The 19,331-nt window shown below is 50.6% G+C and overlaps 1 protein-coding gene across 1 annotated transcript in view; it reads right to left on the minus strand.

The window, feature by feature from the left end:
- Window positions 1-16,660, minus strand: part of LOC147096879 (sodium/calcium exchanger 3-like) — a 715,867-nt gene extending 699,207 nt beyond the window's left edge. Inside the window, exon 1 of the mRNA XM_085973580.1 lies at window positions 16,492-16,660. The gene's annotated coding sequence lies outside the window, so the exon portion shown is untranslated. The remainder of the gene's footprint in view (window positions 1-16,491) is intronic.
- Between the last annotated feature and the right edge of the window lie 2,671 nt (window positions 16,661-19,331).

Consider the following 19,331-nt stretch of genomic DNA (forward strand, 5'->3'; position numbering starts at 1 on the left):
ATGCGTATTGGGGGTTGGCGTGGAGTAGGTGTACTGGCTCCACGAGAGGGTCCGTCTTGTGGCCCCTCACATGCCTTCGCACGAGTACCGGACCTGGGGTGGAGAGCCATGACGGCATGGACACACCTGAGGTGGATTTCCGGGGAAAGACAAACATACGTTCATGAGGCGTGGCATTAGTGGCCGTACACAATAGCGACCGTATCGAATGGAGCACATCCGAGAGGACTTCCTGCCAGCGGGAGATAGGGAGGCCCTTGGTCCTTAGAGCTAGAGTGACTGCTTTCCACACTGTCCCGTTCTCTCGCTCCACCTGGCCGTTACCCCGGGGGTTGTAGCTGGTGGTACGGCTCGTGGCGATCCCCTTGGACAGCATGTACTGGCGTAGCTCTTCACTCATGAAGGACGCCCCCCTATCCGTATGGATGTAGCTCGGCATACCGAACAGGCAGAACAGGCTGTTGAGGCATTTAATGACCGTGGCGCTGGTCATGTCTGGGCAGGGGAAGGCGAATGGGAACTGGGAGTATTCGTCCACAATGTTCAGGAAGTAAACATTGCGGTCGACGGACGGGAGGGGGCCCTTGAAATCTAAGCTGAGCCGCTCAAAGGGCCGTGTAGCTTTGATTAGGTGGGCTCTATCTGGGCGGTAGAACCGAGGCTTGCACTCAGCGCAAGTGTGGCAGTTCCTGGTCAGAGACCGAACTTCCTCAATCGAGTAGGGTAAGTTATGGGACTTTATGAAGTGGAACAGCCGCGTGACCCCTGGGTGGCAGAGGTCGTTCTGGAGGGTCTGTAGCCGATCCCCGGTGGCGCTGGCACACATCCCTCGTGAGAGGGCATCAGGGGATTCGTTAAGGGCCCCTGGCCGGTAAATGATGTCGTATTCGAACGTGGAGAGCTCGATCCGCCACCTAAGAATCTTATCATTTTTAATCTTCCCCCTCTGTTTATTGTTGAACATAAACGCTACCGACCGTTGGTCGGTAAGTAGGGTGAAGCGTTTGCCGGCTAGGTAGTGGCGCCAGTGGCGCACTGCCTCCACGATGGCTTGGGCCTCCTTTTCCACGGAGGAGTGTCTGATCTCGGGGCCTTGGAGGGTCCTCGAGAAGAAAGCTACGGGCCGCCCCGCCTGGTTGAGGGTGGCCGCCAAGGCGAAGTCAGACGCATCACTTTCCACTTGAAATGGAGTGTTCTCGTCCACTGCCTGTAGCGTGGCCCGCTCAATATCCTGCTTAATGCTTTTGAAGGCGGCATGGGCCTCAGCAGAGAGCGGAAAAGAGGATGCTTTCAAGATGGGGCGGGCTTTGTCGGAGTAGTTGGGGACCCATTGGGAATAATAAGAAAATAACCCCAGGCACCTTTTCAGGGCTTTGGGAGTGTTGGGCAGGGGCAGCTCCCGTAGGGGGCGCAATCGGTCGGGGTCTGGTCCGATTTCCCCATTCTCCACCACGCTGCCTAGTATGCAGAGGCGCGTGGTGTTGAAAACGCACTTGTCCTCGTTGTAGGTGAGGTTGAGTTTTTGTGCGGTTTCCAGGAACCTCTCGAGGTTCGAGTCGTGATCCTGCTGATTGTGGCCGCAGATGGTGACGTTGTCGAGGTAGGGGAAGGTTGCCTGCAAGTGGTGGTCATCGACCATGCGGTCCATCTCCCTCTGAAAGACCGAGACCCCATTCGTCACCCCAAAGGGGACTCTGAGGAATTGGTAGAGGCGTCCGTTCGCCTCGAAGGCGGTGTACGGGCGGTCCTCTGGTCTGATAGGGAGCTGGTGGTACGCTGACTTGAGGTCGATGGTGGAGAACACCTGGTATTGGGCGATTTGGTTCACCATTTCTGATATGCGGGGTAGCGGGTAGGCGTCTAGTTGGGTGTACCTGTTGATCGTTTGACTATAGTCGATCACCATCCGTTTCTTCTCGCTACCCCTTACCACTACCACTTGGGCGCGCCACGGGCTGTTGCTGCGTTCAATAATGCGCTCTTTCAGGAGCCTGTCTACCTCGGTCGCGATAAACCGCCTGTCCTCCCAGCTGTACCTCCTGCTTTTGGTCGCTATTGGCCGGCAGTTAGGGGTAAGGTTCGCGAATAGCGAAGGTGGCTTCAGGGTAGCCAGACCGCACACTGTGAGGGGCGGCTGGGACCCACCGTACTTGAGCGTGATGTTTTGGTGGTTGCACTGGAAATCCAGGCCCAAGATCACGCTCGCACATAGGTTCTTCATGATTAACACTTTAAAATTATCGTATACAGTTCCGTTAACGCCCAATTGTACCATGCAGTAACCCAGAATGGTCGATGTCTGGGTTTTATCAGCCATAGAGATGGTACCCTGAGTAGGGACCACCTTTAGGGAGAGTTGCTGTGCCAGTTCAGGGTGGATAAAACTCTCCGTGCTTCCACTGTCAATTAAGCATTTAACCCGGCACCCGTTTACCTCGATGTCCACCATTGATTTGGATAGCGGGTGCGGCCTGGTCTGGTCCACTGTGACCGATGCCACTGTAGGGCCCTGATCGATACAAGATGGCGTCCACGCTGTCTGCTCATAAGATGGCGGACCCCACGAGGTCGGGCAAGATGGCGTCCAAGATGGCCGCTCCCACGGCACACATGCGGCGGTTGCGGGTTTTCCGGCGGTTGGTTTTCCGGCGGGGTTCCCTCTGCACACCTTCCCGAAGTGCCCCTTCTTACCGCACTTAAAGCAGGTGGTGCCTTTCGCCGGGCACAGGTTTCTGGTGTGCTTTGGCTGCCTGCAGAAGTAGCAGTTGGGTCCCTGACGCGTCGCGGCTGTCGTAGGGCTTCTGGGGGGAGAGCTGGGCCCCGCCGGTGTCGGGCTGCCGGGCGGGGAAGATGCCTTCCAAGATGGCGGCACCCTCGGTGCGCACGTGGCGGCGTGGATGGCGCGGGCTGAAGAGTAGGCGTCCGAGTTTCTCTAGGCCACATCCAGGGACCGCGCGGTGTCCGCAGCCTGTTTCAGGTCCAACCCCGTTTTTTCCAGCAGTCTTTGCCGGATGTAAGTGGAGCTGAGGCCTGTGATAAAGGCATCGCGAACAAGCTCGTCGGTGTACACTGCGGCTTTTACATCTCGGCACTTACAGTCTTTGCCAAGCATTTTCAGGATGCTTAGGAACTCCTCCACCGATTCCCCAGGTCGCTGTGCGCGAGTAGCGAGTAGATGCCTAGCATACACCTCATTCGTAGGCTGCTGGTAATGCGCCTTTAAGATGTCGCAGGCGGCCAGGTACGTATCGGCGTCTTGGATGAGGGGGTAAACCCGGTGGCTTACCCAATTCCGCAGAATTCCGAGTCTCATCCTCGCAGCGTCCGTAGCGTCTTTGACGGCTGCGGAATTGTCCAGGAAGAATTCCATACACTCAAACCAGTGTCCGAAGCGTGCTGATGCGTCCGGAGCATGTTGATCCAAATCCAAACGTTCGGGTTTCAGGAGTTGGTCCAGAGTGTTGAAAAATAAGTTAATAAAATTGATGTGCCTCAATAAGTTCCGAGACTCGATGTTAGCGAAAGAAAACAAGGCTTTTATTAACTTAGAAAGTAACACGTAAAAGAGAGAGATGTCTTCCTTCTGGAGGCTGAGGCCAGACTGAGCCAGCTTACAAAAGGGGCCAGGTATGGGCGGAGCCCTACACACAGCACATTCCAGCACATTCCAATACATAATACAATGAGGACTGGGGGAAGGGAAATGACACTGAAACCGACCACAGTCACAGGCAGTGATGAATGGAATATATTTCATCACAATCCATTCCTGCTTCACCCTAAGCAAGGCCGGGTGAGCCGACAATTGTTGTGTACCCACCTTGATTCCAGGGTTCAAGATATATTCAATATTCAAGAAGGAGTTAGATATATTTCTTAAGGCTAAAGGGATCAAGGGATATGGGGAGAAAGCAAGGACAGGGTACTGAATTTGGATGATCAGCCATGATCTCATTAAATGGCGGAGCAGGCTCGAGGGGCCGAATGGCCTACTCCTGCTCCTATCTTCGATGTTTCTATGTTTCTAAGGGTTCATTCTGCGAGCATCAGTGCTATTTACTGTCTCCATGTAGATGTAGGCTGACTGCCGCAAAGATTGCAATGCCCCCCCCCCGCCATTCTCCAATGTGCAGCACACCATGGCCGAGAATCTCCTCCGTGATTTCGACTGTGGCGAAACCTGACGGACGATACGGGCAGTGAAGCTTACGACACGACCAGGAGTTCTCTCCCCACAACCCCGGCACGCACCGCTGCCCGCTCCTTCCCCGCCCGCTACATGCAAATGATGATGGGGGGGGCACAGCCCACGTCCCCCCCTGTTTGTCCCAGAAGCTGGCACTAGGCCCTGGAAGTAGTGGTAACAACCTTGGGTTATCCCAATGGATGGAAATTGCCTTGTAGCAGCCTTTGCCCCCTCTATTCTGGCGCTTAATTGCCTTCTCGTGTGGGTGTTCGGTCTTCCCATGTTCAGGGCACTTCTGCCCCCTTAAGTGACTGCGCCCCCCACCCCTCCCACGCCCCCCAACTTAAGGTGGCACCACTGTGATTTTGCGGGCAGGCAATGGCGGGCGCGCTCTGGGTGATGGCAATCCTGCCATGTTTACGGGATGAACCCTGACCCAGGAAACTGAGTCGGGGTGTGGTGGAGTCGGAGGGGTGGGCACACTACCTCAGAGAGGACAGTCCCAGCCCATGCCTCACTGAACCAGCCAGATAGCTCCCAAATCTGCACTTTGACCTATGCTAAGTTGGGTCATATCAGATTGGTTTGCAGTCAGGGATTCCCACAGTTAACTGCAGTGTCCCCAGAGCCAGGAAATGATTAAAACATTGCCCAGGGCTTCTTACTGCTGAGCACGATGCAGTCACCCATGATGGAAGTAGACATGTCTGGGCACCATGAATGGGAGCAACTGTGATGCCACCATCTTTGAATGTAGTAACTGTAATGTATTGTCACATGGTTTAGTATGAGCATGCTCAGTTCGCTCTGGCCTAGTAACCAAGCACGTGGATTAGCAACTCATCCTGTCTCTGTCCTTCATTTGTTCTACCCACATATATTACATTTTGGTGACGAGGATGGGATCCCAAAGCCATTTTCAGGGATCATGGGAGGACACATTGTTCAACCTTCGAGTGGACAAGTTTAAGGTGAATTTGTGACGCCTAAACTGAATTTTTTGCAATGTTTTACCGTTAATGCTGAAGCAGAATCATCTGGGCTTTTCCTTTATGTGTTTGTATACACAGCAACAGCGGTGTTGATTCTCACAGGTACACAGGTAGCGTGCTGAGTCACTGTTCAACAGGATTGGGACAATCATGTCCGCCCCTACGGGATTCATCGGAAGCCTCGGCCTGTATGACCGAGCTCGCGAACCATTCAGTTCTTACATTGAGCGGATGGAGATGTTTTTTTAAGGCCAATAACATTATTGAGGCCGAAGGTGCAGATGAGAATGTTCAAGCTCAAAATAAAATAATTCATGAATGGAAGAAAGCAATTATTCTAACGTAGATCGGGCCAGATGTTGACAAATCTACTCACGCCAGGGAAAGTGAAGGATGCGTCGTTTGAAGGCATTGTCGAGAATCTCGAGAACCATTTCGACCTAAAGCCGTTAGAAATAGCAGAGAGCTATAACTTTAGCACCAGAAACCAAAAATAAAGTGAAACCATCAGTGAGTACATTGTAGCTCTTCAGAACCTGTCTTAGCATTGTAACTTCGGTACATTGTTGGATCGTGCGTTGCGAGGTAAGTTTGTGTGTGGACTGGTGGATGAGCACACAGTCCAAGTTACTGAGCACTCTGATCCTAACATTTGACATAGCATGCAAGATTGCCCTATCTATGGAGTTGGCATCTAAGAATGCTGGGGAACTCCATCCAACTCAAGTGACTAGTACAGCTGAGGTCTACAGTCACAAAGCCACCGCCGAACCTAAAGCTGTGAGACTGAGTTAAAAGCATGACGGTGAGAGCAGTTCAGTGAATTGTTATCGCTGCAATGGAAGTCACTCACCACAGACCTGCCAATACAGAAATGCGAAGTGTTTTCACTGCCAGAAGCAAAGCCATATTTCAACAGCGTGCAGAGCTAGATCGAAAGCAGGAAGTAAGAACCATTCTAGTGGCAATGCAGAGCAATGACAACAAAAGGGAGGAGTTCACAATATTGAAGTGAATACACCTGAGGTTGAAGAACTAGGCACCTACAGTATCTAGGCCATGTGCATATCCGCATCAAGTCCAATGCGAAGCCTGTCTATTGTAAGGCAAGCCCGGTCTCCTATGAGTTGAAAAGTCAGGTGGAGGAAGAGCTAGCGAAGCTCGGAGAGAACGGAGTGCTCGTAAAAACTGACAAAAGTGAATGGGCTTCCCCGATTGTGGTAGTGCCCAAAGCAGACAGAACTGTCCGCTTGTGCGGTGACTACAAAGTTACTATCAACCAAGCAGTTGACGATGAGCAGTACCCGTTACCTACATCGCAAGATTTGTATGCAGCACTCTCGGGGTCAAAGGTTTTCTCTAAGCTTGACCTGTCGCCGCTTATGCTCAGCTGAATGTTGACGAAGAGAGTCAACAGTATCTCACCATCAACACACACAAGGGACTGTACTCATACACCAAGCTGTCGTAAGGTGTAAAGTCCTCCCTCAAAATCTTCCAGGCTATGATGGATAAGATTTTGCAAGGAGTTCCAAATTGCTTATGCAATCAAGACGATGTGTTGATCGCACCAAGCAGCGATGAAGACAATCTAGAAGTGTTAGATTTAGTGCTTCAAAGGTCGACTGTCCACAACGTCAAATTGAAAAGGAGCAAATGTGCTTTTGTGCAGCCCGAGGGTTGTGTACCTTAGTCTGAAAGTTGATGCAAATGGCTTGCAACCAGTGAAGGAAAAGATTGATGCTGTCATCAATGCTCCAAAGCCACAGAACGTGTCTGAGTTAAGATCTTTCCTTGGAATGGTCCAGTACTACGCATGTTTCTTACCTGAGTTAGTGACCATGTTAGCTCCATTGCACGGGCTCCTCAAGAAGGATGTCCAATGGAAGTGGATGAAAGCGCAACAGGAAGCTTGTAAGAAAAGTCTCTCTAGTGATGCTCTGCTTGTGCACTGCGACACAGAGCGTGAGCTTGTTAGCGTGTGATGCTTCCAGCTATGGTGTGGGAGCTGTCATAAGTCACGTAATGGATGACGGCCAAGAGAAACCAATGGCGTTTGCATCGCGAAACCTCACAAAGAGCGAAAGAAACAAATTGAAAAGGAAGCACTCGCCATAGTGTTTGGAATCAAGAAATTCCAACAGTTCCTGATCAGCAGAAAGTTTACCCTGATAACCGATCACAAACCGCTCCTAGCAATATTGGGGCCCAAATCTGCCATCCCTGCAATGGCCACATCAAGAATGCAACGTTGGGCGGTGTTGTTGTCACAATATGACTACACGGTTGAATATCGCACTTGCAGACGCAATTGCAGATGTCCAGGTTGCCACATGAGGACTCGTGTGTTGGGAGTGAAGGTGAGATTTTCACACTAGGAGCAGTTTTTGCCGAGCAGGAACTGTTAGAATTTTTTGATTCCAAACACTATGGCAAGTGCTTCCTTATCAATTCCTGCGAATGCAACTGAGATTACAGATGAGACTCAAAAGGACTCAGTACTGAAAAGAGTGTATGAAAACACTTTGAATGGACGGGCTGATCAGTGTCTGGACACAGAGTTCAAACCATTCCATAACCGTCGTACTGAATTGTCTTGTGAGCAAGGTTGTCTCAAGTGGGGAAACAGAGTGGTGGCACCGTTTCTTTGAGAGATAGAATTCTGGCCGAACTTCATACTGAACATCCAGGGATCGTCAGTGTGAAATCAATTGCAAGAAGCTTTGTTTATTGGCCTGGATTGGACCCTGATTGTCCAATGAGGTCTTGACAGGCGGTATCTAAATGCAAGTCTGCCTTATTGTCGGTGGGGGAGGCTTTGCGTCTGCCTACTTCAGTCCATCCTCACGCGGACGGACCTTCCCGGGTCCAGCTAATCCTCATCATGGTGGCAGGCTCCTCAACGTACGTCAGGTCTGGCCAGGTCACCAGCTTTGGTTGGAGGAATGATAGAGGATGGATGTTCTTACTTTTCATTTACAGTGTCAGCTGTGACTCAGTGGGTAGCATCCTCGCCTCTGAGTCAGAAGGTTGTGGGTTCATAGTCCCACTCCAGGGACTTGAGCACATAAAGCTAAGCTGACACTCCAGTATCAGTGCTGAGGGAGTGCTGCACTGTCGGAGGTGCTGTCTTTTGGATGAGACGTTAAACCGAGGCCCTGTCTGCTCTCAGGGCAGAAGATCCCAGGGCACTATTTCGAAGAAGAGCAGGGGAGTTCTCCCCAGTGTCCTGGCCAATATTTATCCCTTAACCAACAAAACAAATGTAAGAAATCACACAACACCAGGTTACAGTCCAACAGCTTTATTTGAAATCACAAGCTTTCGGAGCGCTGCTCCTTCATCAGGTGAAGTGGAGAGATGCCTATAGACACAGATTATATAGTCAGAGAATAATGTCAGATGTTTACAGGTAATCTTTCTAACTGCCATTTATCACACCTCGGCAGAGAGATAATCACAGCAATCAAAGGTGTGAATGGTGTCCAAACAGGTCAGTCAGGAAAACATTACATCAAAGAACAATGAGGTGGGGTCACAAGGGGTCAAATGTTGCAGATGTTGGGGTCTGTATGAAAAACACAAAAACAGACAAAAAACATTTTTTTTGCTGGAAATCACAGCAGGTCCGGCCGCATCTGTGTGGACCTGCTGTCTAAATGGCAGTTAGAAAGATTACCTGTAAACATCTGACATTATTCTCTGACTATATAAGCTGTGTCTTTATGCATCTCTCCACTTCACCTGACGAAGGAGCAGCGCTCCGAAAGCTTGTGATTTCAAATAAAACTGTTGGACTATAACCTGGTGTTGTGTGATTTCTTACATTTGTCCACCCCAGTCCAACACCAGCATCTCCACACCATGGCAACATAACAAAAGCAGATTATCTGGTCATTATCACATTGCTGTTTGTGGGAGCTTGCTGTGTGCAAATTGACTGCCGCGTTTCCTACATTACAACAGTGACTGCACTTCAAAATACTTCATTGGCTGTAAAGCACTTTGAGACGTCCAGTGGTTGTGAAAGGCGCTATAGAAATGCAAGTCTTTCTCAAAACAATAAGGTTCACAATAGTACAGATAGCGAATCCCAGATTTATGAAGCATATGACAATAACTAGTATTGACAACAAATAATCATGCACGTAACAACAACACTTTTCAACTTGGACAATCCGCATATTAACAGCTAACTCCTTAGCTGATCAGGCCTCATTGGGTTCTGAGGTCTCTCCCCCAGCACCGACTCCTTTATATCATTATTTTCTCAATCGGTTTTAGTATTACCGAATGTTCCTTTTATCTCTTTCATGTCTGCTATCGATGACTTCAGATTTGCACATCCTGCTAAATCTGTTAATCACATCCTTAGGACGAAGTCAGTTACAGAACGAATCAAAGAAATTGGGCCGTATTTTGCGACCCCCATGGGCGTGCCCGTAGGGGCCGTGGAAGTCCTGGGTTTAGACATGTCGAGAATCACAGATCCTCCACATCCCCGGGAGACGGGTCTCTGCGGGTAGAGAGTTGCGCTATTTGCTCAACTTCCGCCTGCTGAATGCCTGTGAAATTCTTACGCCTGGTAAAAGCTGGCGTAAGGCCTGCTTTTGCCAGCATAAGAGTTTAAAAAAATAGAAAAATAAAATTTTATCACTCATTTTATACATTAAAAACCTTGTCCAATAAGGCACGTTTATTTTTAGCCCTGTTAAAACATATACTTTGTTTTTCAAAAATTTAATGGAATTTTAAATATGTAATTTAAAAAAAATGTATTTCATATATTTTTTAAGTGATCCCCATTCATACTTATGGGGATTCCGTACGTACTGAACTCCATAGATCATGAATGGGGACCCCCTTCTTTGATTGGTTGGGCCGGCCCACGTGATCCCAGGGGTGCTTGCGAACTGCCTGCACCCCTGAGATACCTGGGCCTCTACCCGCGGGTACCCGGAGAGGCCCAGGATCGCGAGTCTCCGTATCTCCCGGGCCACCAGGTAAATTTGTAGATTTTTTACAGGGCGGAGGTGTCCGTCCGTGGGAAGCCTCCAACCGCAGATTTGGGCCATTGTAACACTCGTGTGCATGTGTTGCTTTTCCATCACTCAGGATCGAAGTCCTTTTGACAGATGTTGGCCCAGAAATTCGGGTCCCAACGCGTGAGTACGCACGGGGTACTCACGCGTAGGCCCAACGAAAGTGCCGGTTTCGTGCATGCACTGCGCATGCGCGGGAAACCGGAACTTCCGTTTCCCTGAAAGAAGGGGTTGACAGGTGGAACGCGTGCGCCGGAGAGGCAGCGCGTGCGCATCGAACTTACGTTTTTTTTGCAGGGTTTCTCTGGGAGGGTAAGTCTCCAGGAGTTACACTTTTAAAAAGCAGGCGCAAGGCCTGCTTTTAACAAGGTAAGTGGTGAATTAATTTAAATATAAACATTTTTTCCACAGGTTTATTATTTTTAAATACTTTAAAGAAAGGTAAGTTCATTTTTAACCCCATTAGAAAATGTAATTAATTTTTTCAAAAATTTAAATTATTGTTTAAAATAGTTATTTCATGTAATTTATAGTTATTTTAAAAATGTGATGTTTTAAAAAAAAAATATTTGACGTTTTAGTGATTTTTGGGGCTTATAGTATTTATAGGTTTGACAGCTCTTCCTGTCAAACTTATGAATGAAGCATTCCCTGCTACCATTGGCTCTCCATGGCTCACGTGATCCCAGGGGACGCATCGAACTAACCGCGCCCCTGGGATACGCAAGCACTGCGCGCCGGCAGCTGGAGGAGGCCCAGGATCGGAATCCCATGCGGGCCCACAGCTCAACGGCCGGCGCGCTAGGTAATTGCAGGTCGGGGACTTGCACCCACGGGAAGCCTCCGACCCGAATTTCTGGGCCGTTGCTTTGCAGAGTGGCATTTGTATATAACCGTTTATGTATCAACACAACCACCTTCAACTTAACAGACACCGAACCACCATAAATTGTCACACCTCTCTTATGTCCCTGCGAACTAAATGATGAATGATTTACAAGAGAGTGTTCCATCTGCATACCCACTCGGGTCTACACTCGGGAACGGTAGGATAGTGGTTATGCCACTGGACTAATAAACCCGAGGTCTCGACTGATGATCTGGGGACGTCAGTTCAAATCCCACCCCAGGGGAATTTAAATTCAGTTAATTAAATAAATCTGGAATAAAAAGCTAGTATCAGTAATGGTGACCATGAAACTACCGGATTGCTGTGAAATCCCATCTGGTTCCCTAATGCCCTTTAGGGAAGGAAATCTGCTGTCCTTACCCGGTCTGGCCTATATGTGACTCCAGACTCACAGCAATGTGGTTGACTCTTAACTGCCCTCTGAAGTTGTACAAGAAGGCGGCTCACCACCACCTCCTCGAGGGCAATTAGGGACGGGCAATAAATGTCGGCCTTGCCAGCGACGCCCACATCCCAGGAAGGACTAAAAATAAACCTCCCAAGGGGCTTGTTACAGATTCTGTCCATGCCAAAGGGGCAATCAAACTGCCAATGAGATCAGTTCCAATTGAAAAGTCAATGGACACAGTTAAATTAATATTAGGACAAATCAATAGCAGTCCCTTTTGATTAACCTTTCGCTAACAACTAGGGGATGGGGGAAGGGAAGGGAAGGAATCCCATTGTTCTAATTGCCACAAGCCATCGCGGCCTGGTTTGCTGCTGAAGGCCAGAAGATTTACTCTTCTGTGTTTCAATTTAAAATGAACAACGTGGATTAATCAATCACTGACACTCAGCTTCACTCAGGCGATATTGATGGAAGATATATCGGAGGACAGATTCTCTTCATTTGAATGTGTCTACTCAAACATGGGCCGATGCACGTGGCTTTACCAGAATTAAAATTTCAGTGAAATGCAAGTTTAATTGGGGAGCATTTTTTCCACACAAAAGGGTCGTGAAAATATGGAACCCTCTCCCCTAAAGGTTGTGGACGTCGGGGGTTAATTGACATTTTCAAGACTGAAATCAATAGTTAGGTGTGGAGCAAAGGCGGGTGAATGGACTTGAGGTACAGGTCAATCATCAGCTCATAGAATGGAGGAAGAGGCTTGAGGGGCTGAATGGCCTCCTCCTGATCCTATGTTCGCACTTTCTTACATTTCTTTCTTCACAATGGATGCCAGGCTAGCTGGCTTGCTGTTTCCCTGGGTTATCGCTTTCCCCCTTTCTCCAACTCCCAGACACAGTTCCCATTTCCAAGGAGTCTCCTCTAGAGCCTACTAGAATATGTCCAAGTTCATTAGCTGCTTCCTTAGGCACCCAGTACACAAACTATTTGGAGCTGGGAGCTTCACTTCCTCCCATCCTGTTCATCACCTTTTATCGATTACATCTATTTTTCTCAGAACCTCACCTGATATAACATCCCCTTTGTAGACCATCAGGGCTTTGACTGTTCCTCTGACTGCCTTATTACTATGAATTTATGTCTTATGTTTAATATTACCAGCTACCCTGCACTTGTCAACTTTGGCTCTCCCAACATGTTCTGTAGTATCCAAACTTTATTTCTGTACTCATCCCTATCCTCCAGTCGACATGTGGCATTATAAATAAAGACTTGCATTTATATAGTGACTTTCACGACCTCAGGACGTCCCAAAGTGCTTTACAGCCAATGACTTACTTTTTAAGCCTAGTCACTGTTGTAATGTAGATGCGGCAGGCAATTTGTGCACAGCAAGCTCCCACAAACAGAAATGAGATAATGAACAGATCATCTGTTTTAGATGCTGGCTGAGGGATAAACATTGGCCAGGACACTGGGGAAAACACCCCTTGCTCTTCTTCCAATAGTGCCGTGGTATTTTGTACAGTCCACCCAAAAGGGCAGGCAGGGCATCGGTTTAACATCTCCAAAATATGGTACCTCCGACAGTGCAGCTCTCCCTCAGTACTGCACTGGAGTGCCCGCCTATATTAGGTGTTAGCAAGCCTCTGGAGTGGGACTTAAACCCACAACCTTCTGACTCAGAGGCGAGAATGCTACCCACTGAGCCACGGCTAACACCGCAATTTAATCCGAAGTCGTGCCCCTGGTGAAGAGCTCACATATAATAGATGAACACTAGCTGCAGCTTAATCAGTGGCTACAAGACTTCAGATGCTGGCATTGTCCTACAGCTGTGAGCTAATCCGCCAAGAGACCACTTCTTTCCAGCATGGAGTCTCGGCATCCAAACTCAGAAGGACAATGGACTCGAGCACCAGAACAATGACCCCCATTCGCTGTTCTTATTTGCAGGAATAAATTCCTTTCCCCCACCTCATTCATTCATTGATTGCCTGCTCAAGTCAGCTCAGGGGAAAATACCAAACCCCTGCAAGGCACCCTCTTACTCTCAATGTAGTTCTCTACAATCTCTTCTTTTGGGCTATCATGTAAAACCACAAAAAAAGGTAAGGACTAAAAAAAAGACCATTCAGCCCATCTCTTTACAATCCTATCTCATTCATTATAGCTTATCATATCATTCCAGAATGATACCGGGTCTAAAAGGGTTAAATTATGGGGACTGGTTGCACAGACCAGGCTTGTATTCCCTCGAGTATAGAAGATTAAAGGCTGATCTAATTGAAGTGTTTAAGATGATTAAAGGATTTGATAGGGTAGATAGAGCTGGTGGGGGAGAGTCCAGAACAAGGGGGCAGAACCTTAACATTAGAGCCAGGCCGTGCAGGGGTGATGTCAGGAAGCACTTCTTCACACAAAGGGTGGTGGAAATCTGGAACTCTTCCCCCAAAAAGCTGTTGAGGCTGGGGGTCAATTATAAAGTGAAAACTGAGAGTGATAGATGTTTGTTGGGTAAGGGTATTAAGGGATATGGAACCAAGGCAGGTAGATGGAGTTAAGATACAGATCAGGCATGGTCTGACTGAATGGCGGGACAGGCTCGAGGGGCTGAATGGCCTCCTCCTGTTCCTATGTTGCTTATCACACCCATTTGTATTTTGAACATCCCTACTGTATTCCCTATTACTCCCCTTGGCAAGTTGTTCCAAACATTCATTACTTTTACATTGAATCATCCTAATAGAATTGGAATTTATATCTATTTAAACGAGTGATAAAATTCCTACTCCGAACTGGCTGCCGAGCCAATTCCTTCAGCTCTGAGATACACCTTTTGAATTCAGAACGAGCACACGCAAGGGGCGACCGTGACAAACAGAACACAGAGCGTGACAGACACAGCACAGTGAGTGCGTTCGACACACAACGCGACGTGACAGGACTCACAATAGAGTGAGTGTGATAATAGTGCACGATAATAGTGAGTGCGTAACAGAACGCACAGATCGGTTAAAGTGTGACAAACGAAATACACAGTTGAGAGAAACAGAAGATTACGAGGAACAGAACACGATGCGCAAAGTACAGCCGACAGGGGACTTGATGCACGATATTACCATCAGAAATTTATTCACCTTTTAAAACTATTTTTCATCAAAACAAGCAACGTTTTCAAAAAGCGATTCTTACTCCCCACTGCAACCTGTTCCCAAAAAACCCCAGGGATCTGCAATCGTGGCAATAAAAGCCCATTTCGCTAAAGATTCTCGCTATAAGCCAGAGGTGGAGGAGAGTTGTTGTTTATGCAGCGAGTTGCTATGATCTGGAATTCACTGAATAAAAGGGCGGTGGAAGCAAATTTAGCATTAACATTTAAAAGGGACTTGGATAAATACTTAAAGTGAAAAAATTTACAGGGCTATGGGTAACGAGCAGGTGAGTGGGACTAATTGGATTGATCTTCGAAAGGCACGATGGGCCAAATGACTTCCTTCTGTGCTGTATCATTCTATGATTCTATAAAGAAAATTCTCCCAGCTTAGCATCTCTGAACTGAGAATGAATCTGGTCTTACACCAGACGTTCGACTGCACAAAGTAACACTCACGATTAAAGAGCAAGAAGAATTTGGACTTTTATAATCTCAAGGAGCTGATCCGAGCTCCGGGGAGGGTTTACAGATCTGACCAGACCTGACCCAGGAGGATGCTTCTGTAACAGTGAATACAAAACAGACAGCATCAACGCCAGCCCAGCCTCAGAACTCTGATCACCGCTGACAGATAGAGCCCCGCTGGGTCCTGCGAGGGCAAGGCAGGGAGGGGGCAAGGTATTGAGGGCACAAGGTAGTGAGGGCCAAGGCAGCGAGGGGGCAAGATAGTGAGGGCACAAGCTAATGAGGGCACAAGGCAGTGAGGGCACAAGGCAGTGAGGGCACAAGGTAGTGAGGGCACAAGGCAGTGAGGGGGCAAGGTAGTGAGGGCACAAGGCAACGAGGGCACATGGTAGTGAGGGCACAAGGCAGTGAGGGGGCAAGGCAGTGAGGGGGCAAGGCAGTGAGGGCACAAGGCAGTGAGGGGGCAAGGTAGTGAGGGGGCAAGGCAGTGAGGGGGCAAGGTAGTGAGGGGGCAAGGTAGTGAGGGGGCAAGGCAGTGAGGGGGCAATGTAGTGAGGGCACAAGGTAGTGAGGGCACAAGGTAGTGAGGGCACATGGTAGTGAGGGGGCAAGGTAGTGAGGGGGCAAGGTAGCGAGGGGGCAAGGCAGCGAGGGGGCAAGGTAGTGAGGGCGCAAGGTAGTGAGGGGGCAAGGTAGTGAGGGCACAAGGTAGTGAGGGGGCAAGGTAGTGAGGGGGCAAGGCAGTGAGGGGGCAAGGCTTCGAGCAACAACTGTGGATAATTGGGAAATGAATAAATCTGTAGAATGTACAAGCGATTTTTCAAACTAAGACGTGCGGCTCTGCCAGCTCCAAATGCAAATAAAATGAGGAGCAAAGAAGCCACGACTGAATTCAATCGATAGAGGTGTCAATTCAGATAAACAGACTTGTTAGCATTCATTAAACTATGACCGTTAGCACGGGCGAGAGACCTTTCTTCACCTTTGCGGTCCCTGTGACAATATTAACAATGAACAGGCTGAGGCAGGATGTCCCTGGTGAGGGCTGGCGAGAGAGCAAGTGGGCATCAGATACAGAGCCTGGCACTGCCCAGCACTTCACACTGAAACCAGTTGCATCAATATGCAGGCAAAATGCAACTTAACAAGAGCTTACTGTTAATAATGAATCAGAGGGAGAGGGAGCCCTGGGAATGGGCAGGGATCCACCAGGAATAAGGGGTCGGGACAAGGTTTAAATCTGCAGTAAACAGATGAAAGGAAAAGGGGGGAGAAAGTGCAAAGTGCAAAATCTGCATTGCATCGCCCGCCCCGGTGCCCCGGTGCCGCGGAGCCGCTCGCTTACCTCTCGGGCTGACTCCAGCTGCTCTGTTTAAAGCCCCGGAGCCGCTGCAGCTCCTCCGCCTCGCTCAGCCCGTGCACAGGCTCGCCCCCGAGCGCGTGCACGCGGCATCGCGCGCTCCCGGGCTGGCTGTGCGGCGGGGCGCGCACAGCGTCACTCCAGGATTCCCCCTCCCCGCCTCCCACTGCAGCACCAAGACAGGGATTCCCCAAGGGAGAGGGAGAGGGGGACAGAGGAAGAGGGAGGGGGGAGAGAGGGAGGGAGGGAGAGGGAGAGGGGGACAGAGGGAGAGGGAGGGGGGAGAGAGGGGGAAGGGGGAGAGGGAGAGGGGGACAGAGGAAGAGGGAGAGGGAGGGGGGAGAGAAGGAGGAAGAGAGAGGGGGAAGGAGGGAGGGAGAGGGGGAGAGGGAGAGAGAGGGAAGGAGGGAGAGAGAGGGGGAAGGAGGGAGAGAGGGGGAAGGAGGGAGAGAGAGGGGGAAGAGGGAGAGAGAGAGAGAGACAGAGGGAGAGAGAGACAGAGGGAGAGAGAGGGAAATGAGGGAGTGGGGAGTGAAGAACAGGGAGAGAGAGGTGGAGGGAGAGGGAGAAGGAGGGAGAGGGCAAAGGAGGGAGGGAGAGGGTGAAGGAGGTGAGGGAGGGAGAGGGGGAAGAAGGGAGGGAGGGAGAGGAGGGAGGGGGAAGGAGGGAGGGGGAAGGAGGGAGGGAGAGGGGGAAGGAGGGAGGGAGGGAGAGGGTGAAGGAGGTGAGGGAGGGAGAGGGGAAGGAGGTGAGGGAGGGAGAGGGGAAGAAGGGAGAGGGGGAAGAAGGGAGGGAGGGAGAGGGGGAAGGAGGGAGGGAGAGGGGGAGGGAGGAGAAGGGAGAGGGGGGAAGGAGGGAGAGGGGAAGAAGGGAGGGAGGGAGAGGGAAGGAGGGAGGGAGGGCAGGAGAGGGGGAAGGGGGAGGGGGAAGGAGGGAGAGGGAGAAGGAGGGAGGGAGAAGGAGGGAGGGAGAGGGCGAAGGAGGGAGGGAGAGGGAGAAGGAGGTGAGGGAGGGAGAGGATAAGAAGGGAGGGAGGGAGAGGAGGGAGAGGGGGAAGGAGGGAGGGAGAGGAGGGAGGGGGGAAGGAGGGAGGGAGGATGGGGGAAGGAGGGAGGGAGGGAGAGGGTGAGGGAGGGAGAGGGGAAGAAGGGAGGGAGGGAGAGGGGGAAGGAGGGAGGGAGAGGGGGAGGGAGGGAGGGAGGAGAAGGGAGAGGGAGAGGGGGAAGCAGGGAGGGAGAGGGAAGGTGGGAGGGAGGGCAGGAGAGGGGGAAGGGGGAGGGGGAAGGAGGGAGAGGGAGAAGGAGGGAGGGCGAAGGAGGGAGGGAGAGGGTGAAGGAGGTGAGGGAGAGGAGGGAGGGAGGAGAAGAAGGGGGGAGAAGGGGGGGAGGGAGAGGGGAAGGAGGGAGGGAGAGGGGGAAGGAGGGAGGGCGGGAGAGGGGGGAGGGGGAAGGAGGGAGGGAGAGGGGGAAGGAGGGAGGGGGGAAGGAGGGAGGGAGAGGGGGAAGGGAGGGAAGGAAAGGGGAAAGGAGGGAGGGAGAGGGGAAAGGAGGGTTGGGGAAGGAGGGAAGGTAAGATGAGAGGGAGGGAGAAGGAGAGGGGGAAGAAGGGAGGGAGATAGAGGAGAGGAGGGAGGGAGAGGGGGAGGAGGGACAGAGAGGGGGAAGGAGGAGGGAGGTGGAAGTGAGAGGGAGGAGAGATGGGAAAGGAGAGGAGGGGTGAGAGTCTGAGGGGAGGCTGGAAGAGGGTGAAGGGAGCAGAAAGATTCCATGTAACCACAGCCTCTTATCTGTATGTATTTGCAGCTTCCTTTATGTGTAACCACAGTCTCCTATCCCTATAATGCAGCCCGCTGTCTGTGTAATGCAGCCCGCTGTCTGTGTAATGCAGCCTGCTGTCTGTGTAATGCAGCCCGCTGTCTGTGCAATGCAGCCTGCTGTCTGTGTAATGCAGCCCGCTCTCTGTGTAATGCAGCCCGCTGTCTGTGTAATGCAGCCCGCTGCCTGTGTAATGCAGCCCGCTCTCTGTGTAATGCAGCCCGTTGTCTGTGTAATGCAGCCCGCTGTCTGTGTAATGCAGCCCGCTGTCTGTGTAATGCAGCCCGCTGCCTGTGTAATGCAGCCCGCTGTCTGTGTAATGCAGCCCGCTCTCTGTGTAATGCAGCCCGCTGTCTGTGTAATGCAGCCTGCTGTCTGTGTAATGCAGCCTACTGTCTGTGTAATGTAGCCCGCTGTGTGTGTAATGCAGCCCGCTGTCTGTGTAATGCAGCCTGCTGTCTGTGTAATGCAGCCCGCTGTCTGTGTAATGTAGCCCGCTGTCTGTGTAATGCAGCCTTCTCTCTGTGTAATGCAGCCCACTGTCTGTGTAATGCAGCCCGCTGTCTGTGTAATGCAGCCCGCTGTGTGTGTAATGCAGCCCGCTGTCTGTGTAATGCAGCCCGCTGCCTGTGTAATGCAGCCTGCTGTCTGTGTAATGCAGCCCGCTGTGTGTGTAATGCAGCCCGCTGTCTGTGTAATGCAGCCTGCTCTCTGTGTAATGCAGCCCGCTGTGTGTGTAATGCAGCCCGCTGTGTGTGTAATGCAGCCCGCTCTCTGTGTAATGCAGCCTGCTGTCTGTATTGCAATTCTGTGGCTGCTGATTGTCCTCCAAGTAGCCGACTCAAGTGGCTTTATTCATGTTAACAAAAATGAAAGCACATGGAATTGAAAGCAACCTATTGACTTAGATAGGGAAATGGCTAGAAGGTTGGAGACTGAGAGTTGGGATAATGGGTATTAACTCACATTGGCAGGGTGTGCCCTCCAGGGATCGGTACTGGGGCCTCAGTT

The sequence above is a fragment of the Somniosus microcephalus genome, chromosome 34 (assembly GCF_052327205.1).
Source record: "Somniosus microcephalus isolate GS21.2 chromosome 34, FLI_Smic_1.0, whole genome shotgun sequence".
Lineage (NCBI taxonomy): Eukaryota > Metazoa > Chordata > Chondrichthyes > Squaliformes > Somniosidae > Somniosus > Somniosus microcephalus.